This window comes from Herpailurus yagouaroundi, unplaced genomic scaffold (assembly GCF_014898765.1).
Source record: "Herpailurus yagouaroundi ecotype Mexico unplaced genomic scaffold, PumYag 28, whole genome shotgun sequence".
Classification (NCBI taxonomy): Eukaryota; Metazoa; Chordata; class Mammalia; order Carnivora; family Felidae; genus Herpailurus; species Herpailurus yagouaroundi.
Window position 1 is genome coordinate 101277657 of NW_024412376.1, and position 22701 is coordinate 101300357.

The following is a 22701-nucleotide window of genomic DNA, read 5'->3' on the forward strand; positions in this document are numbered from 1 at the left end:
ACCTCCTCAGGGTCTTTTGAGGCCAGAAAGCCTAGAATAAATAAATCTGAAAGATCAGTTTATTTCCTTTTGAGTCTTGTATTCCTCTGATGCCAAGATCAATTTTTTTTTTTTTAACCTCCTCAAATAAAGCAGGTGGCAGAAAGTCTTTTTATGCTGTTGGGCTCTTCTAATTTCTGGGCTCAAGATTCGACCGGACTTGAGAAGGTGAGGAGAAGAGGCGATGCTCAGTCTCATTCATTGGTTGGCAGAGCAGCCATGTGCCGCTCTCCTTGAACCATGGGCAAGAAGCATGTGGCTGAATGCTGGAGATGTCCTTTGATGGGGAGACCAGGTTTTGTTTCCTTCTGGTTATAATATATATCATAATTTATATAATGATATCTGTATAATTACATATATTACGCTATACTATAAGTTATCACTAAAATGAATTTTGGAAATAATGCAAAGATATGAGCAAAACCTAGAAAGAGGCTGTAGTGGTCAGAAGGACATTGTAGTGTTCACAGGGCACTCCACAGCTTGCTTGCCCTCCAGGCACTTGTTGGAATTGCACTTCCCCACAATTCCCTTGAATTAGGCGTGGTCTTATGACTGCTTTGGCCAGCCAGGTGCACATGGACAGGAAGCTGAAGCTCTGAAGGCCAAGTGTTGCAAGGCTTGCCTTTCTGCTCGCATGGTGGGTGCTGCTCCATCAGCCCTGGTCCCTGAGGAAATCTTCTTATGGTTCTGCTTGGGCTATGTAGAGAGAACAAGAAGTAATCCTTTGTTATTTGAAGCTACTGAATTTTGGGGTTATTTGTATTGGCAGCATAGTCTGATTGATAAGGAAATCATCATGTTAAAGCCTCCATTTTTTTTAAATACGAAATTTATTGTCAAATTGGTTTCCATACAACACCCAGTGCTCATCCCAAAAGGTGCCCTCCTCAATACCCATCACCCACCCTCCCTTCCCTCCCACCCCCCATCAACCCTCGGTTCTCAGTTTTTAAGAGCCTTTTATGCTTTGGCTCTCTCCCTCTCTAACCTCTTTTTTTTTTTTTCTTCCCCTCCCCCATGGGCTTCTATTAAGTTTCTCAGGATCCACATAAGAGTGAAAACATATGGTATCTGTCTTTCTCTGTATGACTTATTTCACTTAGCATAACACTCTCCAGTTCCATCCACATTGCTACAAAAGGCCATATTTCATTCTTTCTCATTGCCACATAGTATTCCATTGTGTATATAAACCACAATTTCTTTATCCATTCATCAGTTGATGGACATTTAGGCTCTTTCCATAATTTGGCTATTGTTGAAAGTGCTGCTATACACATTGGGGTACAAGGGCCCCTATGCATCAGCACTCCTGTATCCCTTGGGTAAATTCCTGGCAGTGCTATTGCTGGATCATAGGGTAGATCTATTTTTAATTTTTTGAGGACCCTCCACACTGTTTTCCAGAGGGGCTGCATCAGTTTGCATTCCCACCAACAGTGCAAGAGGGTTCCCGTTTCTCCACATCCTTTCCAGCATCTATAGTCTCCTGATTTGTTCATTTTAGCCACTCTGACTGGCGTGAGGTGGTATCTCAGTGTGGTTTTGATTTGTATTTCCCTGATGAGGAGCGACGTTGAACATCTTTTCATGTGCCTGTTGGCCATCTGGATGTCTTCCTTAGAGAAGTGTCTATTCATGTTTTCTGCCCATTTCTTCACTGGATTATTTGTTTTTTGGGTGTGGAGTTTGGTGAGCTCTTTATAGATTTTGGATAGTAGGCCTTTGTCTGATATGTCATTTGCAAATATCTTTTCCCATTCTGTTGGTTGCCTTTTAGTTTTGTTGATTGTTTCCTTTGCTGTGCAGAAGCTCTTTATCTTCATGAGGTCCCAATAATTCATTTTTGTAAAGCCTCCATGTTGAGAGGTAGTAGAAATATGACAAAGGAAATCGCTCAAGAGGAAAGGTCTTACAGATTTCTTGTTTGCTTGTTTTAACCTTAGGAATTGCTGGCCAGAAAATAGAGGAAAGGATTGAAAGATATTAAAATGTCCAGGCCAAGCCCTATAAAGCTCCTGTTTTTTTTTAATGGAGTAAAATATATATAACATAACATTTCCATTTTTTATATGTACAGCTTAATGGCATTAAGTATATTCACACTGTTGTGCAGCTATAACCACCATCCATCTCTAGAACTTTTCATCATCCCAAACTGAAACTTTGTACCCATTAACCAATAACTCTGTTTCCCGTTTTAACCTCCTGGCAACCACCACTTTACTTTCTGTCTCTATGAAGTTGACTAGGTACCTCATATAAGTAGAATCATATAGTATGATTTTTGTATCTGGCTTATTTAAAGGGTCTTTTTTTTTTTTTTTTTTTGTAAAAAGATTGCCTTCTAGTTTTTGCTGGCAGTTCCTTTATCTGTCTAGCTATTTCCAAGACAGTCTTAGCTTGGAGAAGAGAGGAGTGACAGGAATCTGCCGTAATCACTGACTCCGGCAGTGGGTTGAGGCGGCTGCATGCTTTCCAGGCCAGAGGTCAGTAACCTTTCCACACTGGAATGCCAGCGTTCCAAGACCTGTGCTTCCCTTGGGTCAGGGGTCAGGGATGGTTTCCAACCCTGAGTGACCAAGTTCTGCCTCCTACTGATATGGGGAAGGCAGGTTGCCATATCCTAAAATCGAGGTAGAGAGCTCTGATTTCTTTCAGTTGTAATGATTGAGCGCAATGACAGCAGGCGATTATAGCTTTCAAAAGGGGCTATGACAATGATGACAGGTCCCAAAGCCATGGAAAACCATCCTATGGACCATCAGAGAAAGAGGAGGGAGGCTTCTTTATCATTCTTTTCACTTAAAGAAAAGTTAAGTTGTGGGAAGTTGTCTGGGTCAGTCTTTTTGCTTTTTGGCAATTGCTCTCCCCCGCCCTGCCCCAAGAATTGGACTTGTTAGAAATACATGGGCAGTCCAGGGTGAACATTGGAGGGGCGAGGGATGGCCATGGGAGTAGACTCAGCGGCACTGATTTGAGGGCACATGGGCAGAGTGGTGAAATCTCTGTATTCTGGCCATATTGAGGTTTGGAAATCATCACAATCAAAGGTTTATTTTTTTAAAAAAAGGGTCATAGGAAATTTCAATAATTGCCATAAAGATAATAAAGCTGTTCTCTAGTTTACATATCTCCCCAGAGGTATCATCTATGTGCCAGGCATTTAACTGGGTGCTGAGGATTCAGCAGAAGCATAAACACGCATGGTTTCCTCCTTCATGGAGCTCCCAGTCTAGGGAGCAGACAAATTTTAATCAATAAGTCAGTCAATAAGTATTTATTGAACCTGCATTATGTTCCAGACACTGGGGATACTCTAGGAAGCTAAGCAGACACAAATCATGTAAACAAAATGTCAAATTGTAACTCTAATAGGGGCTAGGAAAGAGAGGCGTTCTGTACTGTGGGAGCCTATAATCCGAGTTTAAAGTAGCCAGGGAGAGCTTGCTTGGAGATCCAGGGCACAAAAGAGCTTCACCAGCTGAAACGGGACAAATGTGCACTTGAGGCAGAGGAAATGGCACTGCAAGGGCCTTGCGGGTGGGAGCTTGGGGAGAATGAGAATGAATGGAAGCCTTTCGTGGTTGGAGTGGGGAGAAGGGATTGGTGGACAAGGTAAGGCGGGCAGGGTAGGTGGGAGCCAGTCCAGAAAGGTATCCTTATAAAAGTGAGAGGAGAATGACCCATTATTTTCCTTGTTAGGATGTGTGAATCTTTTCTTGGGACGCCTGGGTCGCTCAGTCAGTTGAGCATCTGACTTAGGCTCACATCATGATCTCGCGGTTTGTGAGCTCGAGCCCCATGTTGGGCTCTCCGTTGTTGGTGCAGAGCCTGCCTTGGTTCCTCTGTTCCCCCTTCTCTGCTCCTTCCCCACTTGTACTCTCTCTCTCTCTCTCTCTCAAAAATTGATACACATTAAAAAAAAAATAAAAAGAATGTGCATATCCTTTCTTTTCCTTCTCAGTATGGCATCATGATTAAGAAAGAGCATAGTTTCTAGAGCTAGACTGCCAGGGCTGGATCTCTGCTTTCCCACATATAAGTTTTGTGACCAGAGAAAGGTGTAACATCTCTGCATCAGTTTCCTTATCTGTAAAATGGCAACTATAACAGTACCTACATCATAAATTTGTCAGGAACATTAAATGAGTCTATATATGTAAAGTGTTTAGAACAATACCAGGCCTGAATTAAAAGCACCACGTGAATAAGACCTATTATTATGGCCCTGTATTGTAGAGAACATCACTAGTCACCAACTGTTGTTCCCCAGTTACTTCATGAAGAAGAAACCCAAACCGAATTATATCCAGAACACATAAATGTTTGCATGATGAACAGAAAAAAACCTAAAACAAACTGTAGGTCTCTTCAGTGTCCATTTATAGCATAGAAAAGTGCATTTCTCAAGTAAATCACCTTAGAAAAGTGCTCTTTCAAAGCTGAGAGAATTAAAATACCTTCTACTTTGCCCAGTGTGTATTTGAGATTTTTGGAAGAACATATATTCCTGATACTGATTCAGATGACACTTGGAACTGACTCAGGGCAGAACTTACCTCACATCCTTTCATCATTTTGCCATCGATGTAACTGAGTAATCTTAGACGGTAGAGTCAGAAGCAACCTTAGAGATCAGCTAGTCATTTGTTCTGATTTAATTGGCTGTTGGTTTCTGCATGAAGTGATCACATTAGAAAATAAGAGCTGCCAGTTTAAGAATTTAATAGACAAGTAATTAATTTAACTGAGATGCTTCAGTGAAAATCATAAATACCATCTGCAGCTTCTCCTTTGGAAAGTGGTGATACATTTTTGCTGAAGTTTCCTTTCTCTTTTAAAAATCTATTTCTGAAAAATAAAAATAATAAGCAGCCTCTGTACCTATAGGTTTGGTAACGTTGTGAGTCATCAGGCCCTCCATGCGGACGATGCTGTATTATTAAACAAACATTTATTGAAAGCTCACTATATCTGAGGCTTGTGATGGATGCATTTATATGATGCCTCATTTAATCCTCATGGTAATTATGTGGAGTCCTGGGTAGGTCTCGGGCCCCACTGACCTTGGATCCCATCTCACCCTTCCTGTGTTGTGTTCTGTATTGCAGAAGACTGACTCCAGCAGCTGCTATTCCTAGCATTTCCTGTCCAGTGGTTTCTTCTTGGGTTTGGGCATTGGGAGGCACTGGTAGAGATGTTGGGTGGCAGTGGGGAGAGAAGTCAGGGTATTTCTTCCATTTCTCTGCCTTGGGCTGTGCCTTCTCTATGGCTCTAGCTCCCATGGGACTGTCCGGCCATGGTTCTAGCTTCCACTTGGTGGCTCTGCCTCTAGTTTCCACTAACATTATCCCTTCCCTTGGTCTCTCTAGCCAGGGGATGGTAGAATTTCCTGCCCTTACTCATCTTTGGATTGCCCCATGGCCTGCTGTTTGGCTTCCAGATTCCATCACCTGTAAAATCAGTTCTCTGCATTAAAAATAAACTAATTTCTTCTTTCTTGTTTAGGCCCTAACTGATAGGGTTCAGTATAAATATACATGTGTGTATGTGTGTGGAAACAAAGGACCATATAGGCTATATATCACAATTTTTTTTCTTTTTAAATTTAATTAAGTAATTAACTTATTTATTTAAGAGAGAGTATGCACAAGTGGGGGAGAGGGGCAGAGGGAGAGACAGAGAGAAAGAGAGAGAAAATCCCAAGCAAGCTCCACACTTTGCACAACCCGATGCGGGGCTTGATCCCACGAATCTGGGATCATAACCTGAACTGAAATCAAGAGTTGGATGCTCAACTGACTGAGCCACCCAGGTGCCCCAATATATATCACAATATTAAGCTCAATAGTATAAATCTACCAATGAAATCAAAGTCCTAGCACTTCTAAGTTCATATGTACCTTTTCTATTGTCATGTTATGGTACCTTCATAATTCTCTAGGAAAGGTAAACCCCTTTTTATAGAGGTGATCCCTCTTGGATCATCAGTATCATAATGGGGTTTGCCACAGCCCTGTTTTAGTTCAGTTGGATTGATGACTTATTGCAGGATGATTTTGAGGGTCAATATCCTGCATGTGTCCAGAAATGGAATTATTAGGCCTTGAAGCAGCACATTAAAAAAAAAAAAAAAAAAGCCCTTTTATGTGACTACTAAAGCTTTGTTCCTTTGGGAGTCCTCAGTAGATCCATGGAGCCACCAAGCTCTGACCACTCCTGAGAACTTTATTCCTCATCTTGAGTTTAACTCAGAATCATGATATGGACACTCTTAAATTATTGGTAAGTGCCACATGTAAGATCAAAGGCTTTGGACTTTGCCATAATTTTAGACTTAATTTTTTAGACTGTTTATAGGAATAAATCACAGGCTAGAATGTATGTGGTCTGAAAACACTGAAGGATGCTTAGGATAGCAAAAATCAATAGGGCTCGACAGTATTTTTAGATTTCTAGAATATCCTTAAAGGGTAAGAATTTGTCCAGGGCCCGGCAAGGGGTGAGGTAATTAACCCCCTCAGATTCACCTGGGGTCAGGAGCAAGCCTTGAAGGGTGGTTCTCATACCTCGCATTCCCCTGCCCTGCAATAGGGCTGGTCTATGTGCTGCCCTGAGGCGTGATCTCATGCCTGCCTTTTCTTACCTCATTGTCCTCACTTCTGCTGGTCCTCTCACCTGCACCCACACTGGCACTGTTCAAATCCTCCCCATATATCTTTCACAGCCTGAGTGCCACTTGCTGCCCAATTCCTCCTAAGTAACTTGTTTTCCTTCAAACTCTTACGGTGTGCCTACTTCCCATGATCTTGTACTTCTTCATTTTACTGGGTTTTATTACGCTTTAATTTCTCCAATTTCATTAGCCTTGTCTTTCCAAGTAGATCACAAACTCCTTGAGAAGAACTATTTCTTATTCTTGATCATCTGCCGCACTACCTCGTACAGAGCCAATACGTGTTGAATAATTGATTTGGTGTGAAAACTGCTTCAGTCTTCTAGCTCCCAGCCACTTAATCTACTTAGTTACCTTACTGCTGTCTTCTGTAGCCATTGGGCAGCCACTGCACAGTACAAGTTTTGAGCACTAACATATTTCTTCCAGTCGAAAGAGAACCATGACAGAGTTCCAGACACGGTGGCGAGGAGAGAGGGAGAAAGAAAAAAGTGTATTTAGAAACCCAGCTTGTTCTCTGACCTCAAAGAACTTGTATGCTGGAAGTTACTGAAAAACAAAGCTGCTCAGAACATTTATCAGTCTGTCTTCAGACCAGAACAATTATCAGTCCATCTTCAGACTCTGGGATGTCTTCAAACAACAATAGGAAATGACATATGCCAAGAAATTCTTGGTGGGACGTTTGGGTACAAAGGGTTTTCTTTCTTTCTTTCTTTCTTTCTTTTTTTTTTTTTTTTAATGTTTACCTGTTTATTTTTGAGAGAGAGAGACGGAGAAAGAGAGAGAGGCAGAGATACAGGGAGACAGAGGATCTGAAGCAGGCTCCATGCTGGCAGCAGAGAGCCCTGTGCAGGGCTTAAACTCACAAACCATGAGATCGTGACCTGAGCCAAAACCAAGAGTTGGATGCTTAACTGACTGAGCCACCAGGTGCCCCCAAAAGGGTTTTGTGCTTTAAGAACATTAGCTTCTACATCCATATGAAAGACCAGAAGGTCATGGTTGAGTAACTATTATTTACTGAGCTAAGAATGCTATGGTAACTTAAATCTATATGCTGGATTTTTCACCACAAATGTAGATCTAGGTATTCTAAATTACACTAAAAATGAGAAAACTGAGATCCAGAGTTTAAGTAACTTAAAAGAAAAAAGTCACCTCCTCCAAGAGGCCTTCCCTGGACCAGGATGGGTTAAGCACCGTTAGATTTCCCATAGCAACCTGTGGCTATCTTTATCATAGTCCCTACATATTATTTTATATAGTGAGTAGAAAGTAATATAATCATCTATTTTATAGATGTGTCTCCTCTGTTAGATTGCAGCCTCCTTGAGGATAAAGTTCAGCTTCTGAGTTTTCTCTGTGTTACATTTATACTCCCACTTCCATACATGTCATAGACCTTGGGGTTTTCCACCACAGAATGCCCTTCAGTTATTGAGAATAATTACCAGCTTTATTATACAGTCAGGGTTCCTCTGTGTGTCTTCCTTTTCTATGGAAGAGAGCATTTAGGACATTTTCTTTCTTAGGAGACACCAGCCCCACTGCATTTTAGTGGCCAGAAAGGCTCCGTTTCCACAAGTTAACATCAAAAGAGGATAGCTTATAGTCATAATTGCTCCCTGGGAGAAGGGTTGCCACGGACACTGGAGAACATTCACGGTTAATTTTATAGAACCATGGCTAATGGGACAAATCACCCAGCCATGGAGACTCCTCAAGCTCAAAAAGCATAGAGATGCAAAGAGCGAAGCAGGTCATGGGCTCTGCCCTGGGCTTCTGAGGGGGTCTTTGGCAAGGGGAAAGCAGGCAGATGTGACTCACCAGGTCAACTGTGGGTGGCATTGGACTCAGCTGTCACAGCTGGGCTGACATCAGCAGCAGGGGATTGACATCAGTGCAAAGACAGCATCGGCGAGCCAGGAGTGTGTGGTAGGGACAAGCAGGGTTTGAATACCCAGAGAAGAAAACCTTCTGTTGTGGGGCGGGGAGACTAGCAAATAGCAGCAGTTAAGCTGGGGGTTTTTTTGGTTGGTTTTTTTTGTTGTTTTTTTTGCCATCCAAGGTCTAACTAGGCACAGCTGACTTGGTGCTCGTCTAAGGAGGTGCTGTGATGTGTCCTAGATCACATAGAATATTAGAGGTGAGGGTGAGCGGTAAGACTCCCAGGCCGGTGCTCTCTCCATACACCGTACAGAAAGGGAGACAAGAGCAGATTTTTACAAAAAGTTGTGAAATCGACTTAGGAACAACCTGACCCTTGAACAGCCTGCTTCTCAAAGCACAAAAGGTCTTTTGGGTGTTTAGTGACTGCAGCTTTTCATTACTTCCTGGAGGTGATTCTTACAGATTAAGCCAGAAAAAGATTGCCGTAGTGCAGTCATCATGCATGTGCTGATCTTTATTGATGTCAAGAAGCAAGAAAGAGATTTAAGTGGGAACCGTTCCTGTGCAGGCAATACTCTGCCTTACAAACAGGAAACCGTAGTGCATAATTAAAACTATAATAATCTTTAAAAGATAATAAGCAGCTTGAATTCCCTAAACACTTCACTTTTTCAAAATGCTTTGATGAATTCTATCTCATTTGATCTTCATAGCTACTTCTGCATATCTTGGGAGGCAGTAGTAATCACCCATTTTGTAGATGAATCTGAAACCAGAGAGGTTTGGTGATTTGCCCAAGATCACACAGCAGGTACTGTCCGAACTGAGACGAGCATTTTGCTTCTTTATCTGGTGTTTTTGTGTAGTAAAGTTCACAATCCCTTATCTGAAATTCTGAAACCCAAACAAAAACAACATAAGTCTATTTTTTTCTTTCCTAACTCATTTGATGGCAACATTTTTACCTATCTTGATCTAGGTTTGGCAATAAAACCTGTTTTGAGATGATGTGAAGCTCTTTTTGTCCTCTTAGGGAGAATATTTGTATATTTTTTACCAAAATTTTAATGTGTTCAGTTGCAGGATGCTGCCCCAAATCAGTGTGTTATATTTATTGTATTAGTCATATTGTCTTTCTACAGTCTCTCCCCAAAAAATTCTGATTTCAAAAGCATAATACCAGAGTTTTAGATGATAATTGTAACTCTGAAGTAGACTGTCTTTGTCATCTAACAGAGCGAGGCAATAAGGTATTTCCATTAACCAGAGATTCTGGTTAACAGTCACTATAGATGGCGTACATGTATTGCTAATGTTGAACAAATGAGACTATAATGAAATAGACTTAATATCAACTCAGCAGTCGTTGTGAGGGTTAAATAAGATAATTCAGGTAAATCATTTATCACAGCGTCTGGTTCATAGGACACATTTCATAACGAGAGTGTTAGCTATTACCTTTCTCAATAAACTTTGTATCCCCATGTTACAGATGACAGGCAGAGGTTAAGTAACCCGCCAAGGTCACATGGCCAGTAAGTGGCACCGCCGGGGATGAGACACCCAGGCTGACTGTTCCACCCAAAGCATATGCACGACCAGTGGGGTGGAAATAATTCTAGGATCTTCCAGGGGGCTCTAGGAGTCCTTCCAGATCATCATTATGAAAATTAATTACTGAATCATTGGACTGCAGCATGTGGAAGTGTTGTTTAATAGCCTGCTGGTTAAGAGGTTTTGCTGGCTACGGATAGAGAGAAGGAGTAGGAGAGGGAGAGGGAGGGAGAGGGAGACTGAGAGAGATACTCCTAGGACTTTCCCCAAAGTTCTGTGGACTAGGCCAGTGAAACCTATGGTTTTTGGGTAGAATAATAACTGTGTGTGTGTGTGTGTGTGTGTGTGTGTGTGTGTGTGTGTGATGAGAATTCCCTCCCCTTCTACCCTCCTGACAGCTCCCCTGATGACAGCTTTTTTGCCTTCTCAATTTCCTGCTTTGAACCTAGGAAATTTTCATTTGCTTTGGTGGGGAAGGTGGTGGGCTGAGAGGGGGGGGAGAGGGGGAGAGGGGGAGAGTGGGATACAGATCCTTGAGAGAGGAGAGGAGAGGAGGGAAGTGCTTGCTTCAAAAATGGATTCCAGTCCAGCCTCCGTCCTTCACGACTCCTGTCCCAGATGGTGAGAGCAGAGCTCCCATGCCTGTGCCTGTGGTCTGTCCGGGCAGCCTGGCAAGACAGCGAGCCCCTCGGTGGCTAAGCCCGAGATTAAGAGGACCTCACTGCCATTGTGCTGGCAGCTGCTCAGGCTCACCCGTGTGCCGTGCGGCCTCAGCGCATGTCTGGTCTTCCTCGCTGTTTGGAGCGAGGCACTTGAAAGGCGCCCCCTCCCCCAGACTCCTTGACATTTGTCCAGAGATTAATTGGGCTAATCCCCTTCTTGGAAGAATAGGTTGGAGAGTATGTATTCAGGGAGGGTGAGGAGGCAGGCCAGGATTGAAGAGGCTAGCATTAATGAAGGCACTGGGGCTTGCTGGAGCCTTTGAAGGAAGAAAAGAGCAAATTTCTCTGCTGTTCCTGGACAAGGCTGACAGGTGGGCAGGGAGACTGCGGTTCTTCTGTTCCGCCCGGCTTTGCCAGAAGGTCTGTGCGCACCAGCAGTAACAACTTTTGACAGCACCAGCTGTCACTCAGGGAGGGAGCGCTCCCGGCACACCTTGGCCTGCCATTCTCATTTCTTGTACTGAGGGCAGAGGGTGAGAGCCCCAAGATAGGCCATCCTGAGTGTGGAAGACACGCATTGCCCGGACGCTTGTCTGGGATGCTTACAAAAGTGTATATTTACAGATTGTTTTGAATCAAGCATTCAAAATGAACATCATTTATTACTTGAGATTTATGGTCGAGGGGAGGCAGGGGGCCACGTACAGCGTTTTCTTGTGCTGTATGCAGCTGTCCATACTCGACAGGGGACACAAGTCTCTTCACCTTATTGTCTAGTAATAATAGCTAGCGTTCCCTGGGAGCTGCGTGTGTGCCAAGGCACCGGTCTAAACATTTTACAGGTATTAATTAATTTCCTCTTCGTAACAGCCCAAATGAAGTAGATGCTAATATTGTCTCCATTTTACAGAGTTAGTACCATGCCCAGGATCATTTGTAAATCGTGGCACCAAGGCTCAAATTCCTATAGTCTGCACTGGCTGCATTGCTAACAGAGAAAAGGGACTAAGCATTTTGCCTGGGCTAGTCTCGGTTTGGAACGTGACTTCAGTGAGATTGAACAGTTAATTGAGGATAATGCATCCCGGGAGAACTGAGGATAAAAAGCCATGGAAATGCTCTGAGGTCCCTGGGAACCCTCTGAAAGATATGTGCCTAATTGTACTATCGGTAGAAAATTTCCTTCAGCTAACAGGATTGCACGCATGTGCTGTGTTTCATTGTCAATTGCTGTAGGCACCAGCTTTAACAAATACGAAAGGACTGGTGGTTAATCAAATGAACTTAAGAGAGTTCTTTAAATGGGATTTATATTGATGTCCATCATAAAAACTATTAATAATGAGGAACTTAAAAAACGTCATTGCGAAGTGAAAGGGAATCTGCAAAGGTATGAATATCTGTTCATCCTTTATCAGAGGTGAGGTAACCAGGTCAGAGAAATGACAGATGCTAATAATGGCAGAACAACAATGGGGAGGCATATCTTTGCGGTTTTGAGCACCGTGAGAGATCTTTGAGTTCGGAGCATCTAACATAAATCTGTTTGTTTCTTCTGTGTAACCACTGTCCACTCAGCGGGTCGCAAGCACACAGCCTCTTTGGCCAGCGATATTCTTTCCTATTTTGAGAATCGGTTTCCTGGCACCAGAGACCAGTGCAGATTCTCAAGTGGGGTTCAGGAAGAGAAGGGAAAGTAGATGCAGAGTCAAATCACCCCCCTCTTTGAACTTTAAAACCACCTAAGAAGGAGTACTGTCTTCATTTTATGATGAGGAAACTAAAGATCAAAGAAGTTGCTAACCCAAGACCACACAGTGGGTAAGTGCCAGACTGGACCTATGCACAGGCTGTGACGTCCAGGGTGGTGCTTTCCGCACGGCCTCCACTCCTGCTTGTCACCATGTGTCCAGCACTAGGTGGTGAAGATGGTGAAGGAAGGAAGGGGAGAACCTCATCTTGCTAGACTGGCACCATACCCCATCCCTCCTCGGCTTTGTTGCCAGACTGTTTTTGCCACATCCTAGTCAGTCTCCTTGCTATAGGCGGGGAAGGTGCAGGGGGAAAGGAGGTAGACATCCTTGCTTCCTAATTTCCCTCTTATATCCTTCTCCCAGTTCAACCACAACACCCTCTCTCACCTCCTAACTGCTCTCATCCCATGTGGATCTTCACTGCTTGTTTGAAGCTGAGAGCTCACTGCTGGTGGCTATTTAAGATGGAAAATGACAGGGGCGCCTGGCTGGCTCAGTCAGTTAAGCAGCCGACTTCGGCTCAGGTCATGATCTCGCAGTCTGTGAGTTCGAGCCCCGCATTGGGCTCTGTGCTGACAGCTCAGAGCCTGGAGCCTGTTTCAGATTCTGTGTCTCCCTCTCTCTGACCCTCCCCCATTCATGCTCTGTCTCTGTCTCAAAAATAAATAAACGTTAAAATAAAAGATGGAAAATGACAAATGACTTTGGTAATTTTCGGTAAACTCCTGGGCTTGAGAGATTTGAACTCACAAATTGAGATCTAGGTAGATCTTTCTGTGTAGTTGGGAAGGTCTTTTTTTTTTACCCCCCCCCCCCAACAACGTTCGTCACTGGAGCAGAGTTATAGGCTCATTACACCCAGAAAAAAGCTTGATGCTAGAGTTTGCCAGAAGAGAACCTGTCCCAAACAAAAGATTTCCAAATAAACTATTAAAACAGGCTCTTTTTACAAGATGGGATCACTAGCAAAATCTCTTGCTTCTCCATATGTAGAGTCTTCTGATAAAATGCTCAGTGGTATTCAAGTTGTACTACTTTTTGCATAAATATCAGTCTTATTTATACAAGGTAATATCATACATATCTATCTGACTTTATTTTAAATTTTAAATGTGTTTATTTATTTTTAGAGCACATGCGAGCAGGGAGGGGCAGAGAGAGAAAGAAAAACAGAATCCCAAGTAGGCTCTAAGCTGTCAGTACAGAACCTGACCTGGGGCTCGAACCCACAAACCATGAGATGACAACCTGAGCCAAAACCAAGAGCCCAATGCTTAACCAACCAAGCCACCCATGCACCCCATACCTGACTTTATTTTAACATGGTTTAATCTGATAGGTGCCAGGATCAAACCCAATTTTTCCTTCGTGGTACTGGTATGGTGTTTTGGGTCCACATAGCCCACTGCACGTACCATTCTACGGTCTTCCACTCACATGCCTTTGTCTCACATCTGATGTGAATGCCTTAGTTGCACAGACCGTGTTTTAACTTCTTTTGCATCTTAGTGGAACATCCTTCCACCCTTACCCTGTCCAATCCATTTTCCACTCAGTAGCCAAAGAGAGCTTTTGTGAAAACATAAATCAGATTGTGTCGTTTTCTTGCTTAAAACCCTTCAAGGTTTTCCCATTGCCTTAAAATACAATGTGCATGCCTGACTGGGGCTCACCACTCCCTGAAAGTTCTGGCTCTTGTCTCCCAGCTCTAAGCTCCTGGCCTTGGCTCAGTGCTCTGCTGCCTCAGGGCCTTGGAACCTGCTCCTCTCTCTGTCTGGAATGTTCTTCCCCTGGCTTTTGTACAGTTGGCTCCTTTTCAAGCCTCAAGTCTTAAATGCTTAAATGTCACCTTAAATGTCAGAAAGACCTTTCCCTGAACACTCCACACGAAGCAAGTTATTTCTGTTATGTTCTACCTCTCCACTCTGTTTAAATTTCCTTATAGTATGTATCGTGTTCAGCGATTACTTTATCAACTCACTTTGGGTTCTCTGTTTCTTTTATTAGAGTGTAGGCATCAGGAGGACAGGGGCCTCTTTTGTTCACAGATGGATCTTCAGCACAAAAAATAGTGGTTGGCATGGATCAGTGCTCCATGTATATGTGCTTAATAAATGCAGGCATGAATGAACAAATGAACAATCACAGAGATTTTCCTACAGTCATTACCCAATAGGAATTACGTGTAGGGATTCTACCAATGGTTTGAGACTTTTGTATTTACCCAAATGGATGGTGTGACCCCTCATGCTTGTGAACACAAGCCAACCACAAGAGAAAGGCTTATTCATATTATATATTTTATTATTATTGTTATTATTATTATTATTATTATTATTATTATTATTATAAGAGAGCACTGCCTGAGAACGAGAGCAGAGACAAGGGACCCAGTGCTACTCTGCTTGTCTGCTGCTCCTGCACAGTCTGGATACCTCCTTCTGCTGAACCCTGCATCTTTTCAAGTCTGAGACGGCCACACTGCCTTTGGACACTCTTGAGTACAAATGAGAATGAATTGGGAGATTCTCAGTCCTGAATTTGGAGGATTTTTCTTCATAGCTCTTTAAATAAAGTATCTGCTTTTACAAGAAGCTTTAAAAGACATGGAGGTGGATAATTAGGATCTAACCCCTCGTAAGGTGGCCGCTGCCCTGATGACAACATCACGCCCTCCGGAAGCTGGCCATCTTCAGAAACCGGTTATTTATACTGTCATATCCAAAGCCCTAGGTTTCTTTTTCAGATCTGGTGTTAGCATGCTGAGAAGCAAAGGAGTGAGCCTCACTGACTCTATAGACATTTAGGGTGACTTATTTTTGGCTCTGCCGGAAAATTTCCAAGTTTATCTTAAAGGAAAAGTGACCAGACCCCAACAGACTAGAGTGTGCTCAGTACCTCTATTGTTTCCTCGATTTATGCACTAGGGGCCTGGGAGCATACTGTGGAAAATAACTTCTCCAAAACATATTATCAAGATCGTTTGAAATGTATTTTCTGAGACAAAGATGTTATCTTATTTAAAATTTTATATTTGTTGGGACAGCTGAATGGCTCAGTCGGTTAGGTGTCTGACTTCGGCTCAGGTCATGATCTCATGGTTCGTGAATTCGAGCCCCACGTCGGTCTCTGTGCTGACAGCTCAGAGCCTGGAGCCTGCTTTGGATTCTGTATCTCCCTCTCTTTCTCTTGCTCCTCTCCCACTTGTGCTCTGTCTCTCTCTGTCTCTCAAAAATAAAATGTTTAAAAAAAAGTTTAAAGCAACTTTTAGAAAATAAATAAAAATTTATATATGTTTATATTTCTAGTGCTTATTAGAATTTCCAGTGTACCATTTTGCTTAAGTTCCTACAGCACTATTAATAATAGCTAATGTGGACTCAAAATAGAAAATGACAAGGATTATTCTAATAACATTCAGGAAAAATTTCATCCCTGCATTATCAGCTCTTTTGAGATTGAAAAATAATTTCCTAAATTGTGGCCTAAGGTGCTAATCTCCTAAATACTGTCTCTTCTCTCAGTTCTTATTTTGTTTATTGCCTTTGAATCATTTATGGATTTAAAGCCACCCCACTGAGTACCAACTCATCTCTGCCAGGTGCACTGGGTCTCAATGGGTTGGAAGTGAAATGTGGGGTCCCAAGCAGGGAAAGAGATGGAAGCCACACTCACAGTTTATTTGCTCACAGATGTTCACATAATAGAGGCTGAAATTTAAGAAGTAGTTTTTTTCTCTTTGTATTTGTGAGGAGACAAAGAAAAACGGTTGTGTGGGGGTTGGGGAGGCAAGGGGCAATGAAACTCTGAGAAGAATTGGGAATATCCATGTTCATCAGCCCTGGCAAGAGAATAAACTCATTGACAAGGGTATTGATTTTTATTCTCAGGAACACAGACTAGGGCATTTGACTCTTGATAAATCATTACCAAGTGACTTTTACATGAGGAAGGAACTAGGGCTTGATCCAAGATGAGGACTCCAAGAACCATCCATTGATTTCTCCCCTCTCCCAGCACCCTGAAGAGCTGTGGAGGAATCATTATGCAGTGTCAGGGTCATGACAACTCCCGATGCTTTGCGATACTGCTTAGACCTTGGCAACAGATTCCCCCTCCGGCTATGTCAGTGACGCCAGTTTTGGTCTGTGTTGACTGCGGTGACAGGTCGCCTCCTGGTACTGAGTTCTCTGTTCTCTCATGCAAGGAAAGGGAGGACATTGTGGATGAAAGAAAGACCTTTGCTGTGACTCTCTAGGCGAGGACTTTCTAGGCTAGAAGTGTAGAAGCCACAGGTTTCCTCCTGTGTGCGCTGCTCCTGTAGTCAGGGTTAGTCACCAAAGGAGTTTGCTTCTGGATTATGACTTTTGTGGTCAGAACAGCTAGATTTCTTTTAGATTTGATTAAGTGTTGGTGTTTAAGATGCTTTTCCAATGTGTTAGGATTCTTCTAAAATTGCACTTGTTGTGATGAGCCCCGAGGGTTGTATGTAAGGGTTGAATCACTAAATCCTACACCTGACACTAATATTACACCATATATTGGCTAACTAGAATTTAAAAACTTGGGAGGAAACTTATTACATATATTTACATATATTTTAAATTAATGCTAGGTTTTGCAGGCCAGTAGACATTATTCCATTCATACTGCCAAAGATCTTATTTAAGAAAACATCCTTGATTAGGCTTACTAAATCAGGACATTCTTTTATTTTCCTATCTCATTTACTAATTATGCAAAATAATTTTTTTATCTCGTTCAGCTAATTTCCACATGACATTTAAATTTGTCAATCAGTTACTCTTGAAACTAATCAGATGATGTCAAATCCCTAAACTTTTAATAAACAGGTTCAAACCCCACAAAATGTCTTCATTTGAGAGACTGAAAATAGATGTAAATCTTTAAAAAGAGCAGATAAGAGAATATTTTAAGTGAGACATAGTGTTTTCAGGCAACAAGATCACGTAATCATGGGAATATTTCCAGACATCTGTTTTCAAAATGTTCTCTTTTTTTAAAAAAAGCAATTTCTAAATTCATTGTAAAAACACTCCTCCATTATGGAGGGGTAGATTTTAAAGGAAAATAGAATTACATTTTTTGAAAAATGAATTAGTGGATTTATTGTTTTGAAAAAATACCTTCTAGATACCTTACAGGGGTAGCAATCTCTTATATTGCAGAGCACATCAGAAGATTTGTATTTATGTAAAAGAGAAATACGAAACTCACCTGTAAGCCTGATAACTTCAGTATTGCCATGAGACAGTGGAGTACCAGAGTTTCATGGATACTGCCATCCCATTGCAAAATAGGCAATTAATGAGTAGTAATTGAGTATGTAAAGGGGGACATGGTGCTCTGAGTGTTTTTTTTTTTTAAGTTTATTTATTTATTTTGAGAGAGGGAGAAAGCATGCGAGCAGAGGAGGAGCAGAGAGAGGGAGAGAATCCTGTGCAGGTTCCTTGCTGTCATCACAGAGCCTGATGTGGGGCTCGAACTCAAGAACCATGAGATCATGACCAGAGCCAAAATCAAGAGTCAGACACTTAACCAACTGAGCCACCCAGATGCCCCACTCTGAGTATTTTGAATAAAACAACTTATAATTCAGGCCGGGAAACATGTATGCCAGAAGAGAAGAGGAGAATCCTTCTTCCCTCACAGCAAACCAAGATATCCTAAAGCCATTTCTCTCTCCTAATCTTTAGGTCCTTTCAAACTCTGGGGCATTCTAAAGGAATGCCTGAATCTTCTCTCTGCTGCTGGTGATCAGTCTTAAAGGGGCAGATGGCACCTTGTTTACAGTAACCCTGGGGTGAGGATATCAATTACCTATTAAAGGGAAGGAACTCACGGCCCAAAGGGGATACTCATTGCACCAAAGGTCACATGAGTCAATGACAGTTTAGGACCTAGAACATTAACTGGAGCTTTATTCACTCAAACACCCAATTTTCCAGGACAGAAAGCAAGCTGGTTTCCCCTAAAAGATGGATCCTTTTTCTGTGGCATCTGACACTCCATTTTTCTTAATTACCTAGTTGTGGTGCTCAAGAAGATGTGAATGTGTCTGTGTGGGACTAAAAGAGAAAATCAAACTGTTCAGATATGAAGCATTGTGTGAACTGAAAGGGACATGTTATGATCGACAAACTGTCAGAAGAAATAACGATGAAAAATTTCATTCAACGATAACTAATTTCCTTATTGAAAGGAATCAGTCTTCCAATACTGTTCCACACCGTGTACGTACTAAACGGGGCCTTAACCTGTGCCTTCCCTAGCAGCACAAACAGCACCCCCTTGAACCGTACAATGCAGAAGTCCTGGTCCCCTGTGAGGGCAGTGCCAGGTACATAGTAGGTGCTCAGTAAGTATTTGCTGGATGGGTAAATGCATTCAGTGGTCTCTTCAACTTCCAGAATCATTTCCCTGTGAGACTCCAACACACCCTCTAGTCTTCCTGGTTGAGGGGTTGAGATACTGGTGCATGGTGTCACCTATCGTGTTAGTAGGCAGGAACCATTATTCTCTTCCTTTTACAGGTGCGCGTGTGAGTGGCTAGTGTATTGAGAGTTTAGAAACAAGACTGCCTCTGGTTTTACCTTGATCCTGTAGTCCTAACTTGCTCTTTGGTCAAATAATAGTGAATTAGCCTGGACCTACAGAACAGTGGTCATCCAACTAGCCATTAAATGAGCATTTTTAAAAAACTTGTTATGGCCAGGCTATACTGGGAAGTACAAAGATAGATGATATAAACTCTGCTCTCAAATCATTATTTAGTACATGGCAACTTCTAGAAAGTTGGGGGTTGTGGGAAGGGGGCAAGTCCATCAGGTCAGAGGCTTCCCAAGGTATTTGCACTTAGAAGAAGACTGTGCTATTGACCTATTTTGTGGGCCCCTTAGAATATGGTTTAAAATGGAGATGTCAGAATTGAATTGTAATGATATTCAGAAAAGAGGAGAAAGATGAAGCTTCTATGGCTCACTCTTACCCCCTGCCCCATCTGTTCCCCAACCATAGGCCTGGGCAGCGCTCAGTTTCCCTCCCCAGGGAAGATCAGGGCGGCGGCAATGTGAGAAGGACAAGGAGGGGGCAGCGGAGGTCTGAAGAAAACAAGATGGTTCGGAGTAGTGTGAGAGGGAAAGTCTGTATATGAAAGATGTGCTATGTATAGAGATGTCATTGGGGTGCCTGAGTGGCTCAGTCGGTTAAGTGTCTTTGGCTCAGGTCACGATCTCCCGGTTCGTGGGTGTGAGCCCTGCATCCGGCTCTCTACTGTCAGCACAGAGCCTGCCTCGGATATTCTCTTTGCCCCTCCCCACTTGTGCTTTCTCTGTCTTAAAAATAAACAAACATTTAAAAACAGATGTCATTAATAGTAGCTAACATTCACTTAGTGCTCCCCATTTGTCAGAGACAATTCTCAGCACTCTGCATTCATTGAATATTTGTAACCACATGTGGTTGATATTATTAATATTATAGTGTTTTTCAGATAAAGAGATGGAGGCATGGAGTCATTAAGTTTCTTGCTCAAGGACACACCTAGTATGTGGTAGAGGTGAGTTTTGAATACCTCACCACCGCTCTATGCTGCACAATAGCATAGAGTGCAGGAGTCCTCCCTTCTCTGCGTTTCCGTCAACATCAGTCTGAAAGCAGATGATCCTCCTTCTGACATCGGAAGGTCAATAGTAGCCTAACACTAAATCACGATTCCTACATCATTCACCCCACTCCATCTCATCACATAGGCATTTTATTGTCTCACATCATAAGAAGAAAGGGGAGTTCAGTACGGCAAGATTTTTCAAGAGAGAGAGGGAGGCCACATTCACATAACGGTATATTTTTATTAGTACATTAATAGTATATATTTATTACAGTATATTGTTATAATTGTTCTATTTTGTTATAGCTACTGTTGTTAACATTTTGCTGTGCCCGATCTGTAAATGAAACTTCATCGTAGGTATGTATATATAGGAGGAAACATAGTGTATACAGTGTTCCATACCATTTATAGTTTCAGGCATCCACTGGGGGCCTTGGAACACGTTCCTCCTTGGATAAGGGGGTACCACATATGATACTTGGATGTGAAAAGTACATTGAATGTAGGGCCCAAGGTGAGCACCCAAGTATTTAGTGTAGAACCACCCCCACCCCCCATGATATTATCATTACGATGGGGAACACCAGAGGAAGAGCAGATTCGGGAGGCCTGCAAAGAGTATGGTTTGGGACAATTTGAAACGAAGGCATCTTTGGGACCTGCAGTTGGAGATGTTCAGTTAGCTGATGGTATATGGTTCTGGAATTCAGGAGAGAAATCTGAGCCTAAAAGAATTTGAAATAGATCTAAACAAAAACAAAGTAACAAACAGAGAAATACACATAGCAGGAAGCCATTTTTTTTTATAGTACTTGAAACTTTGACCCTAGATTTTGAGCAGCTGATATTCAGAGTTGCTAGTTACCACGATCCCTAGCATTTATACAAAATAGGCTTTCACACATGAAGTTGATTTCTCTGGCTCTTAGAGGGCCACACTGAGTGGTAATTTTTTTCTTCTATAGCCTTGATGGATTTGCAACCATACATCTGTAGTCTTCCACTCATCATTTGTGGCACCGTTTGCCAGCATTATTGGTATAGTTTGTGTCCGTGGAACTGATTGACATATGCGGACATCTGATGCACCGTATTGGTCCCATGAACACTACATACCCACCAAAGAAGCTGACTGACAGCAATACTGAGAAAGAGGGGAGATCCTGTTGATGTTTTTATGAGTCCGTAAAAATAATGTTTCTGGGCTTATATGTTCAATAAATCTACTTGCAAAACCGATGGAACATTCTATATTGTGGGGAAGATAAATTAGCCGGATGCCTGTGCAGTTCTTTGTTTCCTGTTCAATAAAAGAGGGCTGCCCACATAGAGCTATTGCCCACAGGAAACTGGGTTTCAATCTTTTAATAAAAGATGTCCTTGAAGGGTAACACGTGCACCCTCTCCAACCCCAAATTAGAATATGCCCCTATTTTCGGACCTTGGACGAATGCCTATCAGAGAATCAGTTTCATGGAGATTCTGGGTGATGGGTGGTTTAAAACCAAAGGTCTTCAGCATTAGATTAGTGGTGGCTTCCTGTGGCCAGAAGTCATTCCCACAAAGCACCTTCTGTCTGTCTTTCTGTGGGGTGGAGTGGTGGACAGTGCCACTCCACACGAGGACCTGGCACTCGCTGGGACTTTTCGAGGCAGCAAATGGACAGAAAATTGCAAAGAGAGAGAAAAATGGCAGCCAATACATTGAGCAGTGCACAGTCATTCTGAAGAAAAGCTGGGCCTGCAGATTTCTGAATAAGCAGGATGATAGGTGCCCCAGGACATGCCTCTAATTTTCTCTCTCTAATAGGAACTGCCTGAAGGGCCATTCCTTCTATTCTGTGTGCAGCCAGGATGGCTGTTGCTAAGCGAGTCACCGCTGAGAGAAACTGATGTTTTCTTGAAAGAGGCTTTAGCATTATTCTTCCGTCTCTCTCTAAACCACCAGTGTTTAAAATTTTTAAATTGTCTTCCCCTACTGATAGAAAAACTTCAGTAAATGTTTGTATTCTTAAATTGTGTGTGTGTGTGTGTGTGTGTGTGTGTGTGTGTACTCATGCCCGCCACTGACTCTTACATAATGAGCATTCGAAAACTCTGCCCCTTGCCTAGTCAAGTGAAGCTCCTTGGAATGGACCTGGGTGAGCATGCCATTAGTATTTCAGTTATAAATTGTTAGTAGTTGTTAGTGAAAAAGAAAAAAAATTGTTGTAATGCCATATGTGCATATGTATCTTGATACCTTAAACTGAGAAGTCTTGGAATGAAGAGAGAAAAGACTGGAAGAGACTTCTCTAGCATCCAGCAGAGAAGCGATTATGGAAGTCAGCACATTCCTCTGTTCAGTGGTTATGCACTGAACACCTACTTTGTGCCTTCAAAGAAAGCAGTTCTCTGCCTGAATGAGCCTCTGTTCTCCTGAGGAAGCCCAGCTGCCCTGTTCCATGACTCAAGCGGGTGCCATTTACCAGGCAGCGTGGAA

The 22701-nt window shown here is 42.5% G+C and overlaps 1 protein-coding gene and 1 long non-coding RNA gene across 3 annotated transcripts in view; one reads left to right on the forward strand and one right to left on the reverse strand.

Moving 5' to 3' along the window:
- Nucleotides 1–22701, forward strand: part of RASGEF1B (RasGEF domain family member 1B) — a 563026-nt gene that overhangs the window by 276846 nt on the left and 263479 nt on the right. The window lies entirely within an intron of this gene.
- On the reverse strand, nt 42–8658 carry LOC121033633 (uncharacterized). The gene is made up of 3 exons (XR_005792032.1): nt 8179–8658; nt 7079–7146; nt 42–741 (listed from the first exon to the last, which is right to left on the reverse strand). It is a non-coding gene; the product is annotated as an uncharacterized LOC121033633 (long non-coding RNA).